Raw genomic sequence first — 16,607 nt, 5'->3', positions numbered from 1 at the left:
TGCAAGAAAGAGCTCGTGAGGGAGCTAACTCCAGAAGAACCAGTTCTTGGAATTCTCCTCGACCAGTACCGGCTGCCTCACAACCTACATCCGCTTCTGGAGGAAGTATAGAAGAACCTATGCAACTGGGGCGTGGCCCTCTGTCTTCCGAGGAACGACAGAGACACCGTCGTGCAGGCCTCTGCATGTACTGTGGAGGAACGGGTCACCTCATAGCCCGTTGTCCAATCCTTCCGGGAAACTTCAAAGCCTAGGCTCCGGCGGGGGAGTAACCCTAGGCAGTACCTCTCCAGCTCCCCCACTCACTCTTCAGATCTCTTTGGCACTGAAGGACCTCCAATTCTCCACCATGGCCTTAGTAGACTCCGGTGCAGGTGGGAGTTTCATCCTTCAAGATATCGTGGAGAAACTCCATATTCCTCTTCAACTTTGCCCCACGCCATTGATCATATCCTCTATTCATGGAGACCCCCCTACCAGGGAGGATAACCCATCAGACTTTTCCGCTGGAATGTCACATCGGCCCCAAACATTGCGAACAAATCTCGTTTTATGTCATCCAGAGAGCCATACACCCTGTGGTATTGGGTATTCCCTGGTTACAACGTCATAATCCCCAGTTTGATTGGACAACCCTGAAACTTCTGCAATGGGGATCTGCTTGTCAGGAGACCTGTCTATGGGGCTATATACCTACCGACAGCTACGTCTGCATTGCACGACTCGAGGGTCTACCCACACCGTATAGCCAATTTGCAGATGTCTTTTCTAAAAAGGCTGCTGATATCTTGCCTCCACATCGAGAGTTCGACTGTGCCATTAACTTAGTTCCAGGAGCCTCGCCTCCCCGAGGGAAGGTCTATGTATTATCCGCTTCAGACACTCAGGCGATGACCAGCTATATTCAGGAAAATCTACAAGAGGGGTTCATTCGACGCTCTACTTCACCGGCCAGAGCTGGTTTCCTGTTTGTAGGAAAAAAGGATGGAACTCTGAGACCATGTATTGATTTCCGCGGACTCAATGCTATCACCATCAAAGATCGCTATCCATTGCCTCTGATCGCTGAACTGTTTGATCATTTACAGGGGGCCCAGATATTTTCCAAATTAGATCTCCGAGGGGTCTACAATCTAATCAGAATTCGTGAGGGTGATGAATGGAAAACTGCTTTTAACACTAGAGATGGACACTACGAGTACTTGGTTATGCCCTTTGGACTAACTAATGCCCCTGCAGTATTCCAACACTTTGTTTATGAAATATTCCGAGACTTGCTTTACATCTGCATTGTGGTCTATTTGGATGACATTCTTATTTTTTCGGCCAATTTGCAAGCACACAGACAACACGTCATCCAGGTATTACAGCGGCTTAGGGAGAACAGACTGTATGCTAAGCTTGAAAAATGTATTTTTGAAAAAGAATCTTTACCCTTCCTGGGTTACATTATATCTAAACAAGGATTTCAAATGGATCCCGCTAAGCTGAAATGCATTAAGGAATGGCCTCAGCCTAATGGACTGCGTGCGCTTCAGCGTTTTCTAGGTTTCGCGAATTATTATCGCAGTTTTATCCAGAATTTTTCTAAACTAGCCACACCTCTGACTGCTCTGACTCGAAAAGGAGCTAACATCAAGGCATGGTCTGTGGAGGCCGAGGAAGCATTTCAAGCCCTGAAAGACTCCCTTCTTCGACAACCCTGTCTTCGGCATCCCGACCCCAAGCGTCCATTTGTTATTGAAGTTGATGCATCAGCTGAGGGAGTTGGAGCTGTTCTGAGTCAGACGACCACATCGGGAGCAGTGCATCCTTGTTCATATTTTTCCAAGAAATTCTCAGCGGCAGAACGTAACTACTCCATTGGAGATAAGGAGCTTCTTGCTATCAAGATGGCACTAGAAGAATGGCGACAGTGGTTGGAGGGAGCCCAATATCGCATAACCATCTTTACTGACCACAAAAATTTAACATATTTACAACAAGCTCAACGGTTAAACCCACGTCAAGCTCGTTGGGCCCTCTTTTTCACTCATTTCGACTTTGAATTACGATATCGCCCTGCCGACAAGAATATTAAGGCTGACGCCTTATCTCGTTCTTTCTCCACAGAAGATATTGAGGATCCGGAACAACACATCATCGATCCGGCCCGTATCATCCTGTCCGCTACCTTCATGGTACCACCTGGGAAGACGGTGGTGCCTAAGCGGCTTCGCAATAAAGTTTTGGCTTGGGGTCATGATTCCAGATTGGCAGGACACCCCAGACGACTGTGAACACAGGTGCTCTTAACAGCAGTATTATTGGTGGCCAGAAATGCATAAGGATATACGAGCTTATGTAGATTCCTGTTCAGTCTGCGCACAACATAAAGTCCTCACCGGGAAACCTTGGGGCCTGTTACAACCTTTACCCATTCCCACTAGACCATGGACACACATCTCCACAGATTTTATAGTGGAACTTCCTCCATCCGATGGCAATACAGTGATATGGATAGTGGTAGATCGCTTTTCTAAAATGGCTCACTTTATTCCACTCCCCTCCCTCCCGTCTGCTCCATGACTGGCTCAATTATTCATGCTGCACATCTTCCGTCTACATGGACTGCCTCAACACATCACCTCGGACCGGGGCCCGCAGTTTACGGCTCGATATTGGCTCAACTTCTGCAAGAAATTCCAGATTACATTGGATTTCACTACGGCCTTCCACCCTCAGGCTAATGGTCAGGCAGAGCGCACTAATCGAACACTAAAACAGTTCCTACGTTTTTACGTCAACTCTCGACAAAATGACTGGGCATCACATCTCTCCTGGGCGGAGTTTTCGCATAATTCACATGCTGGGACCTCTACGGGAACATCCCCCTTTCAGATTGTCTTCGGTCGTCAACCCCACCCGTCTTTGCCGGTACCCTTACCTGTGCCTTCGCCAGCAGCTCAGTTGACAGCTACACAACTGAAACAACTTTGGGCCCATACTCAAAAAATGCTACACTGATCTGCATCGTCGCCAGGCTCCTCAGTTTCATCCCGGGGAGAAAGTGTGGCTCAGCACCCGGCATATCCGTCTGAGGGTCCCTTCCATGAGACTGGCTCCTCGGTATATTGGTCCGTTTCCGGTATTGAGACAATTAGGTCCAGTAATCTACCAACTTCAATTACCTGCTTCATTGCGCATTCACAATTCTTTCCATGTGTCTCTTCTTAAACCATTGATCCTCAGGTGGTCCAGTCAGAAACCGCCTGAGCCTGCGCACCATCAGGCTGTGGATGAGACTATTTATCAAGTGCGTGAGGTGTTGGATGTCCGGAGATGAGGCACCATTTGGAAGCATCTCATGGCTTGGAAGGGATTTGGCCCTGAGGAGAACTCTTGGGAACCGGCAAAGAATATACTGGATAAATCGTTGTTCAAAGACTTTCATTCTAAACACCCTGGTAAACCCAAACCTTCTAGGGGGAGGCCTAAAGGAGGGGGTACTGTTAGTGGCGTCGGCCGCGGCAGACCGCAACCGGGACTGGGTGTCATGGCCACCAGCTGCGGTCGGCCGCGACTGAGGCAAGGCCGATGGCGCAGCTAAACTAACTCACCTGGATCGCCGGGTGTGGTTGAGGGTGCCTGCAGGGCAGGCAGCCCTTCTTCCTTTCCCTCTCCTGATTGCTGCCATCATCCTGTCGGCAGCGTGCTCCGACGATCCGGCTCCTCCTCCTCTGCCCCATAGGGCCGCGCGCGCAGCTGAAGAGAATTCTTAAAGGAGCCATGACAGGAAGTGTCATGGCTCCCCCTGAAGCTCCTCCCCCGGTTTCCTGCAATTAAGGCAAGGGCTGAGCATTCAGTCCTTGCCTTGGTATTGAGGTTCCTGCCTGAGTGTGTTCCTGGCTCCTGGTTATTGGTTCTTCGTCCCGTTCTTTTTCCCTGCTCCGTGGATTGATTCTTGGCTGCTGACTTCTGGACTGGTGGACGTGTCTTCTCCTGGCTTGATCCTGGTACGGCTTCGGACCCTTCTCCTGGCTCGACCCTGGTACGGCTTTGGACACTTCTCCTGCTTCGACCCTGGACTGGACTCGGACCCCGGACTGGCTTTGGACTCTTCCTCGATTCCATCCTCAGACTGTCACGACCTGCTGGAGGCGCCAGCCGTCTGGAACCCACGACCTGCAGGAGGTGCCTGCATCCAGACCTCTTACAGTCTTCAGAGGAGTCGCCTAAGTCCCAGTGGCTGGACCCCTACGGGCTCCTCCTGGGGGGGTCGCGTGCTTCCAGGCTGAAGTCTTCTAGCAAGTCTCTATGGTCCAAGAGGCCTCGCCCTTCGACGGTAGCCAACTACCTCGACACAAGGGTCCACTTTCATAACAGTAATAATGGGAGACTTCAATTATCCCAATATTGACTGGGTAAATGTATCATCGGGACACGCTAGAGAGATAAAGTTCCTGGATGGAATAAATGATAGCTTTATGGAGCAACTGGTTCAGGAACTGACGAGAGAGGGAGCAATTTTAGATCTAATTCTCAATGGAGAACAGGATTTGGTGAGAGAGATAACAGTGGTGGGGCCGCTTGGCAATAGTGATCATAATATGATCAAATTTGACTTAATGACTGGAAGGGGGACAGTAAGCAAATCCACGGCTCTCGTGCTAAACTTTCAAAAGGGAAACTTTGATAAAATGAGAAAAATAGTTAGAAAAAAACTGAAAGGAGCAGCTACAAAGATAAAACGTGTGCAAGAGGCGTGGTCATTGTTAAAAAATACCATCCCAGAAGCACAATCCAGATGTATTCCACGCATTAAGAAAGGTGGAAAGAAGGCAAAACGATTACCAGCATGGTTAAAGGGGAAGTGAAAAAAGCTATTTTAGCCAAAAGATCTTCATTCAAAAATTGGAAGAAGGATCCAACAGAAAAAAATAGGATAATGTATAAACATTGGCAAGTTAAATGTAAGACATTGATAAGACAGGCTAAGAGAGAATTTGAAAAGAAGTTGGCAGTAGAGGCAAAAACTCACAGTAAAAACTTTTAAAAATATATCCAAAGCAGAAAGCCTGTGAGGGAGTCAGTTGAACCGTTAGATGATCGAGGGGTTAAAGGGGCACTTAGAGAAGATAAGGCCATCGCGGAAAGATTAAATGATTTCTTTTCTTCGGTGTTTACTGAAGAGGATGTTGGGGAGGTACCCGTACTAGAGAAGGTTTTCATGGGTAATGATTCAGATGGACTGAACCAAATCACGGTGAACCTAGAAGATGTGGTAGACCTGATTGACAAACTGAAGAGTAGTAAATCACCTGGACCGGATGGTATGCACCCCAGAGTTCTGAAGGAACTAAAAAATGAAATTTCAGACCTATTAGTAAAAATTTGTAACCTGTCATTAAAATCATCCATTGTACCTGAAGACTGGAGGATGGCTAATGTAACCCCCATATTTAAAAAGGGCTCCAGGGGCGATCCGGGAAACTACAGATCGGTTAGCCTGACTTTAGTGCCAGGAAAAATAGTGGAAAGTATTCTAAACATCAAAATCACAAAACATATAGAAAGACATGGTTTAATGGAACAAAGTCAGCATGGCTTTACCCAAGGCAAGTCTTGCCTCACAAATCTGCTTCACATTTTTGAAGGAGTTAATAAACATGTGGATAAAAGTGAACCTGTAGATGTAGTGTACTTGGATTTTCAGAAGGCATTTGACAAAGTTCCTCATGAGAGGCTTCTAGGAAAAATAAAAAGTCATGGGATAGGTGGCGATGTCCTTTCATGGGTTACAAACTGGCTAAAAGACAGGAAACAGAGAGTAGGATTAAATGGACAATTTTCAGTGGAAAGGTTTGGGCAGTGGAGTGCCTCAGGGATCTGTATTGGGACCCTTACTTTTCAATATATTTATAAATGATCTGGAAAGAAATACGACAAGAGAGGTAATCAAATTTGCAGATGATACAAAATTGTTCAGAATAGTTAAATCACAAGCAGAGTGTGATAAATTGCAGGCTGGAAAATTGGGCATCAAAATGGCAGATGAAATTTAATGTGGACAAGTGCAAGGTGATGCATATAGGGAAAAATAACCCATGCTATAGTTACCCAATGTTAGGTTCCATATTAGGTGCTACTACCCAAGAAAGAGATCTAGACGTCATAGTGGATAACACATTGAAATCGTCGGTTCAGTGTGCTGCAGCAGTGAAAAAAGCAAACAGAATGCTGGGAATTATTAGAAAGGGAATGGTGAATAAAATGGAAAATGTCATAATGCCTCTGTAATGCTCCATGGTGGGACTGCACATTGAATACTGTGTACAATTCTGGTCGCCGCATCTCAAAAAAGATATAATTGCGATGGAGAAGGTACAGAGAAGGGCGACCCTATGAGGAAAGATTAAAGAGGTTAGGACTTTTTAACTTGGAGAAGAGACGGCTGAGGAGGGATATGATAGAGGTGTTTAAAATCATGAGAGGTCTAGAACGGGTAGATGTGAATCGTTTTTTTACTCTTTCGGATAATAGAAAGACTAGGGGGTACGCCATGAAGTTAGCATGTGGCACATTTAAAACTAATTGGAGACAGTTCTTTTTCACTCAATGCACAATTAAACTCTGGAATTTGTTGCTAGAAGATGTGGTTAGTGCAGTTAGTATAGCTGTGTTTAAAAAAGGATTGGACAAGTTCTTGGAGAAGTCCATTACAGAAAAATTAGTTCTCACCTGTTAATTTTCGTTCCTGTAGTACCAACGATCAGTCCAGATTGCTGGGTTATGCCTCCCTTCCAGCAGATGGATTCAGAGAGAAACTGAAAAGCACCTCCCACATAACCCGGGGTGCCACCTGCGATCCCTCAGTATTATCGATATCAAAGCAGAATGAATGGCCATTGCTACAAAAAATGTTCGTTTATAAATAAAGAATTATTCGCAAATATGCTTTATCATCCAGTGACTAGATCAAGTTAAAACGAAACCTGCTCAAAAAGTAGAACGAGCATAATCGTGCAAAAAGAACAATCCACCCAAGGTGGTTCTGCCGAACAAGAACTGACTTGCATCACAACCTGTGAAGAAAAAGAAATAGCTGACTGGACTCTCCTGTATACGGGCGGGCATCTGGACTGATCCTTGGTACTATAGGAACGAAAATTATCAGGTGAGAATTAATTTTCCTTTCCCTGTATGAACCAGGATCAGTCCAGACTGCTGGGATGTACCCAAGCTGCCCTAAATGGGGTGGGACCTGGAGAGTCCCGCGCAAAGCACACTGCTGCCAAAGGACTCCACCTTCGGATCCCATACATCCAAGCGGTAATGTTTAGCAAACGTGTGCAAGGACTTCCACGTGGCCGCCCGACAAATCTCTTAGAAACATAGAAATGACGGCAGAAGAAGACCAAACGGCCCATCCAGTCTGCCCAGCAAGCTATGCACTTTTTTTTCCCTCTTACTTGTTACGCTTGGCTCTTAGTACCTTTTAGTTCTATTTCCCTTCCACCCCACCATTAATGAGGAGAGCGGTGTTGGAACTGCATCTAATTGAATATGTAGTTTAGTTAGGGGTAGTAACCGCCTCAATAAGCAAGCTACACCCATGCTTTTGTTTACTCGACTATGTAATTCAGTCCTTGTTGGTTGTTGTCTATATATAGATCCTCTTTTCTACATTGCCCCTGCTGTTGAAGCAGAGAGCTATGCTGGATTGCGTTGAAAGTGAAGTAACAGACTTTCTCCCCTGCTGTTGAAGCAAAGAGCTATGCTGGCTATGCGTTGAAAGTGAAGTAACAGACTTTCTCCCCTGCCGTTGAAGCAGAGAGTTATTATTATTATTATTATTATTATTATTAAAGGCTTTTATATACCGACTTTCTTGATACAAATCAAATCAACTCGGTTTACATCGAACTAAGCAGTAACTATAACCAACCGGTCAACAAGAGACAATTTAAAGGAGCATAAAGTTACATTATAACAAGGATGCCTTAACTGGGAGAAGGAGAAAAAAAGAGAGGGAGAACGAAGATAAGTTACTATATACAATGGAATATGGGCAAAATGTGAGCATAATTAGCGTTTGTTTATTTACATGAGTGATGGAATAGTTCTAAATCAGGCTGTTGGGCTATTGGCGGGGAAGGCTCGGCAGAACAGCCAAGTCTTTAGTTTCTTTTTGAAAGTTAGTACTTTCAAAAAGAAACTATGCTGGCTATGTGTTGAAAGTGAAGTACTCTTGTGGCGAGACACACTGGCTTTCTGCCCAGGAAGCCGCCTGAGACCGAAGAGAATGCGCCTTAAGACCTTCCGGCACTGAGCGCCCGCAACATATGTAAGCGGAAGCAATAGCGTCCTTCAACCATCGGGCGATAGTAGTTTTAGAAGCCTTAGAGCCGTTCCTAGGACCGCTCCACAAAACAAAGAGGTGATCAAACGAAAAGGATTAGTAATCTCCAAGTATCACAATAGGACCCTACGGACATCCAATCTCCTCAGATCCTTATCCTCATCCAAAAATGCCGGCAACTCGACTGACTGGTTGACATGAAAAGCCGAGACTACCTTGGGCAAAAAGGAGGGTACCGTGCAGAGAAATACCCTAATCAGAAATACGCAAAAAAGGCTCTCGACAGGACAAGGCCTGGAGCTCTGAAACCCGCCGAGCTGAACAGATAGCCACGAGAAACACCGCTTTAAGCGTCCTTAAGAGTCGCGCACTTCAAAGGCTCGAAAGGTGGCCCACAGAGACAACGGAGAACGAAATTTAAACTCCAGGACGGACAAACTGCGCGCACCAGTGGTTTCAAATGCTTGGCCCCCTTCAAAAACTGCATTACGTCCGGGTGCGCCGCAAAGGAAATATCATCAATTTTACCACGGAGACTGCCCAAGGCGGAAACCTGAACCTGGAGCGAACCGTAAGACAGACCCTTCCGTAATCTGTCTTGTAAAAACAACAGGATGTGAACAATAGTGGCTCGTTGCGGGGACAAACTGAATCTGCGGCACCAGGAATCAAAGACTCTCCATACCCGAACATAGGTAATAGACATAGAAGTTTTCCTGGCTCACAGAAGAGTAGAAATAACTGCCTCCGAGTAACCCTTTCTTCTTAACCGCCTCCTTTCATAAGCCATGCCGCTAGACAAAAGCAATCTGCCTGCTCTAAAAATACTGGACCCTGCCTTAGCAGGTTGGGCAGGTGACTGAAGCGCAGAGGACCGTCCACCGCTAGACTGATCAGATCGTGAACCACGGCCTTCGGGCCCACTCGGGAGCCACTAGAATCACCGGATCCTGGTGAGACTCTATGCGACGTAATACCTCTCCAATCAGCGGCCATGGAGGAAACACATAGAGGAGGACGTACTGCGGCCAAGGAAGAACCAGAGCATCTAGTCCTTCGGACCCATGGTCCCGCCTGCGACTGAAGAAGCGAGCCGCCTTTGCGTTTTGACGAGTCGCCATCAGGTCCAGGTGGGGAACCCCCCATCGTCTTGAGACCATTCGCATCGCTTCCTCCGACAGTTCCCATTCCCCGGGATCCAACTGTTGTCGGCTGAGAAAGTCCACCTGAACATTGTCGACCCCGGCAATGTGCACCGCCGCAAACCGATCCAGATGAAGCTCTGCCCAGCTCATCAGTTTGTCGGCCTCGTCGGACACGGAACGACTTCTGGTGCCTCCTTGTCTGTTTATATAGGCCACCGCGGTCGCATTGTCGGAGAGAATCCGTACCGCTCTGTTGCGTAACATTGGTAAAAAGTGTTGTAGTGCTAGCCGGACCGCTCTGGTCTCCAACCTGTTGATGGACCACTGTGCCTGTAACGGAGTCCAAAGACCCTGAGTCGACTTTGACTGGCACCCTGCCCCCCAACCGGAGAGGCTGGCATCGGTTGTTACAACTACCCATTGGGGGCTCTCGAGGTTCACCCCCCTCAGCAAGTGATCCAGATTGAGCCACCAGGCCAGACTGGATCTGGCAGGTTCGAGCAGTGGCAAGGGGGATCTGGTACTCTTCTGATTTGGGATCCCAACGCGAGAACAGCACCCTCTGCAAAGGTCTCAGATGCGCAAAAGCCCAAGGAACTAGCTCCAGGGTAGATGCCATAAACCCAAGAACCTGCAAATAATCCCACATCACTGGGGATGGGAGTGAAAGCAGTCGCCGCACCTGGGACATCAACCTGTCCATGCGATCGAGGGGTAACGAGACTGTGCCCGTAAACGTATCGAATCGAGCCCCCAAGAACTCTATTTCCTGGGTCGGGATCAACCGGCTCTTGGCATAGTTGACCACCCAGCCCAGAGACCATAGTCGACCCATGACCGAACGGACCGCCGTCCGGCAGAGTTCCTCCAATTTCACTCGAATGAGCCAGTCGTCCAGGTAGGGATGCACTAGAATCCCTTCCCATCTTAAGCTCGCCGCTACCACCACCAATACCTTGGTTAACACGTGAGGAGCGATCGCCAGCCCGAACGGTAGGGCACAAAACTGGTAGTGTTGGTCCATGATCGTGAACCTCAGAAACCGCTGGTGGCGTTCTTGTATCCCTATGTGGAGATAAGCCTCCGTCAGATCCAAAGAAGCCAAAAACTCTCCTTTGTGGACCACCGCAATGAAAGATCTCAACGTTTCCATATGAAAGCGAGGTACCCTCAAGGCCTTGTTGACCTGCTTGAGATGTAAAATTGGGCGAAAGGTCCCATCCTTTTTGGGTACCACAAAATAGATGGAATAGCGACCGGTCCGGCGTTCCGATGGAGGAACTGGTACAATGGCTCCCAGAGCCTTCAGCCGTACTAGGGTCTGAAGAGCCACCTGTTGCTTCTGCGGTGGTCCGCAAGGGGACACCAGAAAAAGATCCCGGAGGGGACGAGCAAAATCCAAAGCGTAACCGTGATTTATAATATCTAGTACCCACTGGTCTGAAGTAATTTTGACCCATTCCTCGTAAAACTGGGACAGCCGACCCCCGATGTTCGGAATGGAGGAATGGGCCGGCATCCCTTCATTGTGCCGGCTTGCTGTTGTGTGCGAAGGCATGGGTCCCGGCACGCTGAGGCCGCCTGCCTCGAAAGAAATACGACCACGACTGCGCTTGTGAAGTTGATTGACTAGGGGTATAGTTCGATGCACCCCTACCAGATCGAAATCAACGCTGTCCCTTGAAACGGCCTCTGTAGCTACCCTCTGATCGGGCCATCCTGGGCTTTTCCTCTGGCAGCTTATACACCTTGTTGTCACCCAAGGTTTTTATGAGTTGTTCCAGCTCGTTACCAAACAACAACTTATCCCAAAAAGGGAAGGGCCTGAGTTGGGATTTAGATGAGGCATCCGCGGACCTGTTCCGGAGCCACAACAGGCGACGCGCAGATACCGCTGAAGACATAGTGCGCGCCGAAGTACATAGAAGATCATAAAGGGCATCTGCCGTGTAGGCTACCTCATATTCCATATGGGCCGCCTGTTCAGCCTCTCTAGGGGGAAGGTCCTGAGCCGTCAACATTTGCTGAACCCACCGAAGCAAAGCCCTCTGCATGAAGCTACTACATACAGCTGCTCGTATTCCTAAGGCGGATACTTCAAATATACGCTTAAGCAACACTTCCAACTTCCTATCCTGTAAGTCTTTAAGCGCTGTGCCTCCAGTCACCAGAATAGTAGTATGCTTGGCTATGGCCATGACTGCAGAGTCTACTTTTGGAACCTTAAGAAGGTCAAGCTGATCAGTAGGAAGTGGGTATAATTTTTCCATGGCTCTAGTGACCCTCAAGGAGGCTTCCGGGGACTCCTAGTCGCGGGACATGATCTGAGAAAGCTTCGGGTGAAAAGGGAACATCTGCGGTGGGGTGCGAAGCCCCGCTAAAGCTGAATCCCCCGTAGATAAATCCGACGATTCCTGAGACAGAGGGAGTTCCAATTCCTGCAACACGTATAAAATCAGGCGATCCAGCTCCTCCCGACGGAACAGATGGAGCACCTGGGGGTCGTCACCCTCCACCTGGGTGGCACTGTCCCCCTTATCGTCCAGATCAAGGACGGAAGAATCCTGACAACCTGGATCCACCAGGTCCACCGGATCAGATAACCCATCCCCCGAGAAGAAGGGGGGGGAACAAGAATCCACCTTTCCTTGGCTCCTGGAGACCCTCGGGATCTTTGCTGGGCTAGGAGACTGGTCATCCCACTCAGACTCCGCCCTCAAATAGGCTCAAAGCGGCCACCTCAAAGACCCTCTTTAACTGAATCTCCAGTTTACGGTCTTGCATGTCCTTTAATGCGGCAAAGCTCACTACGGGTATCGTGGTCTTCTTTGTGACCGCTGAGATGGCCGCGTCCACCTTCGGAATCTTCAGCAGATCCAACACCTCCGGCGAAAGGGGATAGAGCTTCGCCATTGCCCTACCAACCTTCAAACCCGCATCCGGAGTATCCCACTCCCGGTTCACGAACTTGCGGACTTTCTTAGGCAGAGGGAACGAGGTTGTCGGTCCCCGTATTCCATCGAGGACTGGATTAACCCCTTCACTATCGGATTCCTCCTGGGTAACCTTAAGGCCCAGGACGTCCAATACCTGGGGAATCAGCGGACACAGCTCGTCACGTTCGAAAAGACGAACAACACTGGGCTCATCCCCTTCTGCCGGAGGGAGGTCGTCCCCATCCGGGTCGTCTTGGTCCGTGTACCCCAGATCAGGATTTGGGTCCGGATCCGTCCCGGGCGCCGGCCCTTTCTGAGCCAGTCCTGCATCAAGGTCTGATTCCTGATATCCCCAGATGATCTCATCTACCTGACGAGGGCGCTCTGTAGGACGTGGTGGAGCGTCTGCGGACCTTCCCTGCTTCCGGGGCAGCTCAGCGGGATCCCCCGCCTGCCCAGGTCTTTTCGCTGCTGCTTGTCTGCTTGCTAAAAAATCCTGATACGTGATTAAAACAAATTCCGGGGAAAAGACCTCCGGGGTCGCCCCCCCCCCCATCCGGGGGGGGCCCTGTGGCGCCGGTTCCCCAGCACCCAGAACAGGGTCCTCACTCATGGGGCCCAAAATGGGAGGGGATTCCTCCTCCCTTGAATCGTGGTGAGATTCAGGGGGGGGCCCCGACTCGGATGAGCCTGCTAACTCGGAGGAGCAAGAAGAACAAAGGGATGCCGCGTTTAAGGCCTGCCTGCATGCTCCACACTCGCGAAAGGCAGCCGATTTGGTTCACGGCGCCATGCCGGGCCTCGCAGCCACGCGGTCACTAGAAACTGCGAGCGGACGACAGGCCTAGTCCTGACAGCCGCGCGCGCTGCCTGCGGCGTGGAAAAACACTGCAAACCAGAAAAAAAAAGGCCCCGACGCAGCAACCACGCTGTTCCACCCATCAGTGCTGAAAACGCGGTCCGGGCACGGAAGACTTACCTCATCTACCTGACGAGGTAAGTCAGGTAGATGAGGTAAGTCACCAACACCCCGGAGCCCCGGGAATGGAAGAACCGAAGCTCCAACCCTGACACGCTGCCCCAGCCGACTCCTTACCTCAGCTGAAAGACACCTGCAAGAAGACACTTTTTTTTTTGTTTTTAAACTGAACTTTATGAAGCCAACTCAAGCAGGGATCGAGGGAGCAGCTTCAGGGGTAGGAAGACTAGGAGCCCCTAGACTTTACTCCCCGAGCCGAATCGAGCGAAACTCAGTCAGGAGTTCCCAACCCCTGGATGCCCGGCTTCCACCGAGGGATGGCCCACGAAGGTGCCTAACACCTCAGGGAGCAAACGAGAGGGAAAAAAAGAGAAAAACAAAAACAAAAATTTCTAACTACACTGAAAAAAACAAAAATAACTAAGACTGCAGGTAATGCACCTCTACCAACTGCTACAGTCAGAGAAATACTGAGGGACTGCAGGTGGCACTCTTGTATATTTATTTATTTATTTTTATCGGTTTTTATATACTGTTGTTTGGAACAAGCCTTCACAAAGGTTTACAGACGTAACAACTTATTACATATCACAGAGCTAAAAATTGAACATTGAAAACATTATAACAAGTGGGATACAGACGTAACAGCTTATTACAAATAACAGAGCGCAGGATTGAAGAACATTATAATAAATAGTATGGGGGGGCGAGAGGGACTTTTTCATAACTTAACTGGAATTATTACTGATTACACAAAATAGAAAAAAAAACACAACAGGGAAAATTATAGCGCGAAATCTTGGGGAAATGATGTAGAGGGAAATTGGGTGATTTATAAGATAGATATCAAACTATAAGGGGGGGGAATTGCAGAGCAGTGATTATTATTCTGAGGGAAGTGGTGCGGGGGGAGGAGATTGGAGGGTATGGAAACGATAATAGGGGATGGTACTTTATATGTTGAGAAAGTCTTAGTTAATATAGTTATTGTTTTAGTTCATTGCTAAGGACTAGTGCTAATCATGAGGGAAAGTCCATGTTAGGATAGGGGGGAGGATCTGTGAAGGGAGAGTATTTATCCGATACCGTCTTTATATGTATGTTCGAAGAGCCAGGTTTTTAGGAGTTTTCTGAAAAGTTTTATATTGCCTTGTTTTCGTAATCTTTCTGGTAAGGTGTTCCAGAGGCGTGGTCCTACAAGGGAGATTGCTCTGTCCCAGACTGAAGTAAGTCTGGCGGAGGTGAATGTGGGTATTGATAGTAATGCTTTATTGGCTGCTCTTGTGTTTCGTTGTGGGCTGTATATTTGGATAGCATTGTTCAGCCAATCGATTTCTTTTCCATAAATTGATTTGTATAATATGGTTAGAGCTTTGAAGTTGATCCTTTTTTCCATGGGTAACCAGTGTAGGGCTTTTAGTACAGGTGTTATGTGTTCAGCTTTACTATGACTGGTTAGAATTCTTGCAGCTGTATTCTGCAGAATCTGGAGTGGTCATATTGTGGGGCTTTGGGGAGGCCTAATAGTCTATATGGCAGTGCCCAACGTTTTGCTCTCTGACTCCATCTGCTGGTAGGGATACACAACCCACTTCTCTGGACTGATCTGGGTATGTTCAGGAACATGCGTTTTGGACTCGCTAGACTTATTTATGCCTGCATGTCCAAACCAGCGCGTAGCTAATAGTGCTCATCACATGTAAATGCATGTTGATAAGACTATTAGCTTGTACGCCCCATGTAAAAAGTTACTGAGCGCTAGACATGCACGTTTTTAGGATAAAAAGTTTATGCCAGCCCTGAAGCTGTGTATTAAGTTTTGAGGTGCCCCAAGCCATGCACAGAAAAGCAGAAAATACTGCTTTTCTGTGTGATTCCTCCAACTTAATACTGTCATGATACTAAGCAGGAGGAACCACAGAAGCAGCAAAAAAAAAAAAAAAGTCTTTAAAGTAGTCAGGTTAGGAAAGAGACACTCAATTTACAAGCGTCTATTTTCCTAACCTGTGCACAGCCATGTTTCCTGGGCGGCGCTTGATACCATGGACGAGCTAGGGACATACAATTTATCTATAGCACATCCTTTTTAGCGCGGCCACTCATTTGCCTATTCCATCAAGTGCCCAGGAGAGGTGATTGTGTGCTGGTTAAAAAAAAAATGCATCCAATTTGGACGCACATTTTTAGCGTATCAATATTGCATCAGCCTGTAGGTTATGTAGCAGTGTCAGTAAAGCTTTTATTCTCTGCCTCCAAATGCTGGTAGTGATGAAAAATCCATGCATCTGGACTGATCTAGGGTATGAACAGGAACTCACTAAGTTACCCCTAGATTTATCAAAATGCTATAAATATAGCAGAAATAGCACCCATGATAAAGGGGGAGTAGTTAGGCTACCAGTAATTATCCTGATCCCGTATAGGCAGTTTCCGCACGGTGCGATAAACGTTCACACTTGTGCTATTTTTCGCTTTGCACACTGAGACAGAGAGACAGTCAGTCTGACACTCTATGTATATGTACTACTGTAGTGGGTCACTTTGAATTGGGGTGGGTTTCGGAAGGTGGGGTAAGGTTTAGGGGGGTGGTGTTACAGAAACATTCTGAAGTATTCATAGTGAAATTGTCATCATTAAAGATTTGTAGTCATTATAATGGATAAAGTATAACTAAAGGAGTTGATTTGTACAACAATCTTCAAAAGATATCCGGTTAAGTAGTGCTGACCAAAAAAAAAAACCACAGAAGGGGCCTGTGGCTTGATTTCCTCCCTTCCCCCTACCAAATTTCATAGAAGGCCCTATTGAACCCTGCTCCTCCCACACAACATCCCCTCCTAAATGTTTAAATAATTTTGGGGTCTGCAGATTGGGACCCCCGCAACCTCTCCTGTTCTCATAAATATTACAAATTTGTATTCCAGCCCGTACCATTCCCTCACTGTCTGAAAGTCATGGGCCAGCCATCACCTCTCACCGCCTGGATTTCCACCCCCCCCCCCCCCCCCCCACTGAAAATACCCTTGCCAAGAGAGAGGTACTGGCCCTGCTTCTGACAGAAGCTGCACTGGAAACGTTAAATTACCCATATTTTACGCTTCCAGTACTGAGCACTGCTGAAGCATAAACTATGGGTAACTTATGCTTCCAGCGCTGTTTCTGTCAGAAGCTGGGTGGAAGTGCAGGGAGTGGTAAGCAACATGTTT

At 47.8% G+C, this 16,607-nt stretch overlaps 1 protein-coding gene across 4 annotated transcripts in view; it reads right to left on the bottom strand.

Annotated features, from left to right (window-relative positions):
- Positions 1 to 16,607, bottom strand: part of SYCP1 (synaptonemal complex protein 1) — a 345,552-nt gene that overhangs the window by 205,056 nt on the left and 123,889 nt on the right. The gene's annotated exons all lie outside the window — the stretch shown is intronic.

This window comes from Rhinatrema bivittatum, chromosome 12, assembly GCF_901001135.1.
Source record: "Rhinatrema bivittatum chromosome 12, aRhiBiv1.1, whole genome shotgun sequence".
NCBI classification, from domain to species: domain Eukaryota; kingdom Metazoa; phylum Chordata; class Amphibia; order Gymnophiona; family Rhinatrematidae; genus Rhinatrema; species Rhinatrema bivittatum.
This window is presented reverse-complemented; position numbering and strand designations above follow the sequence as displayed.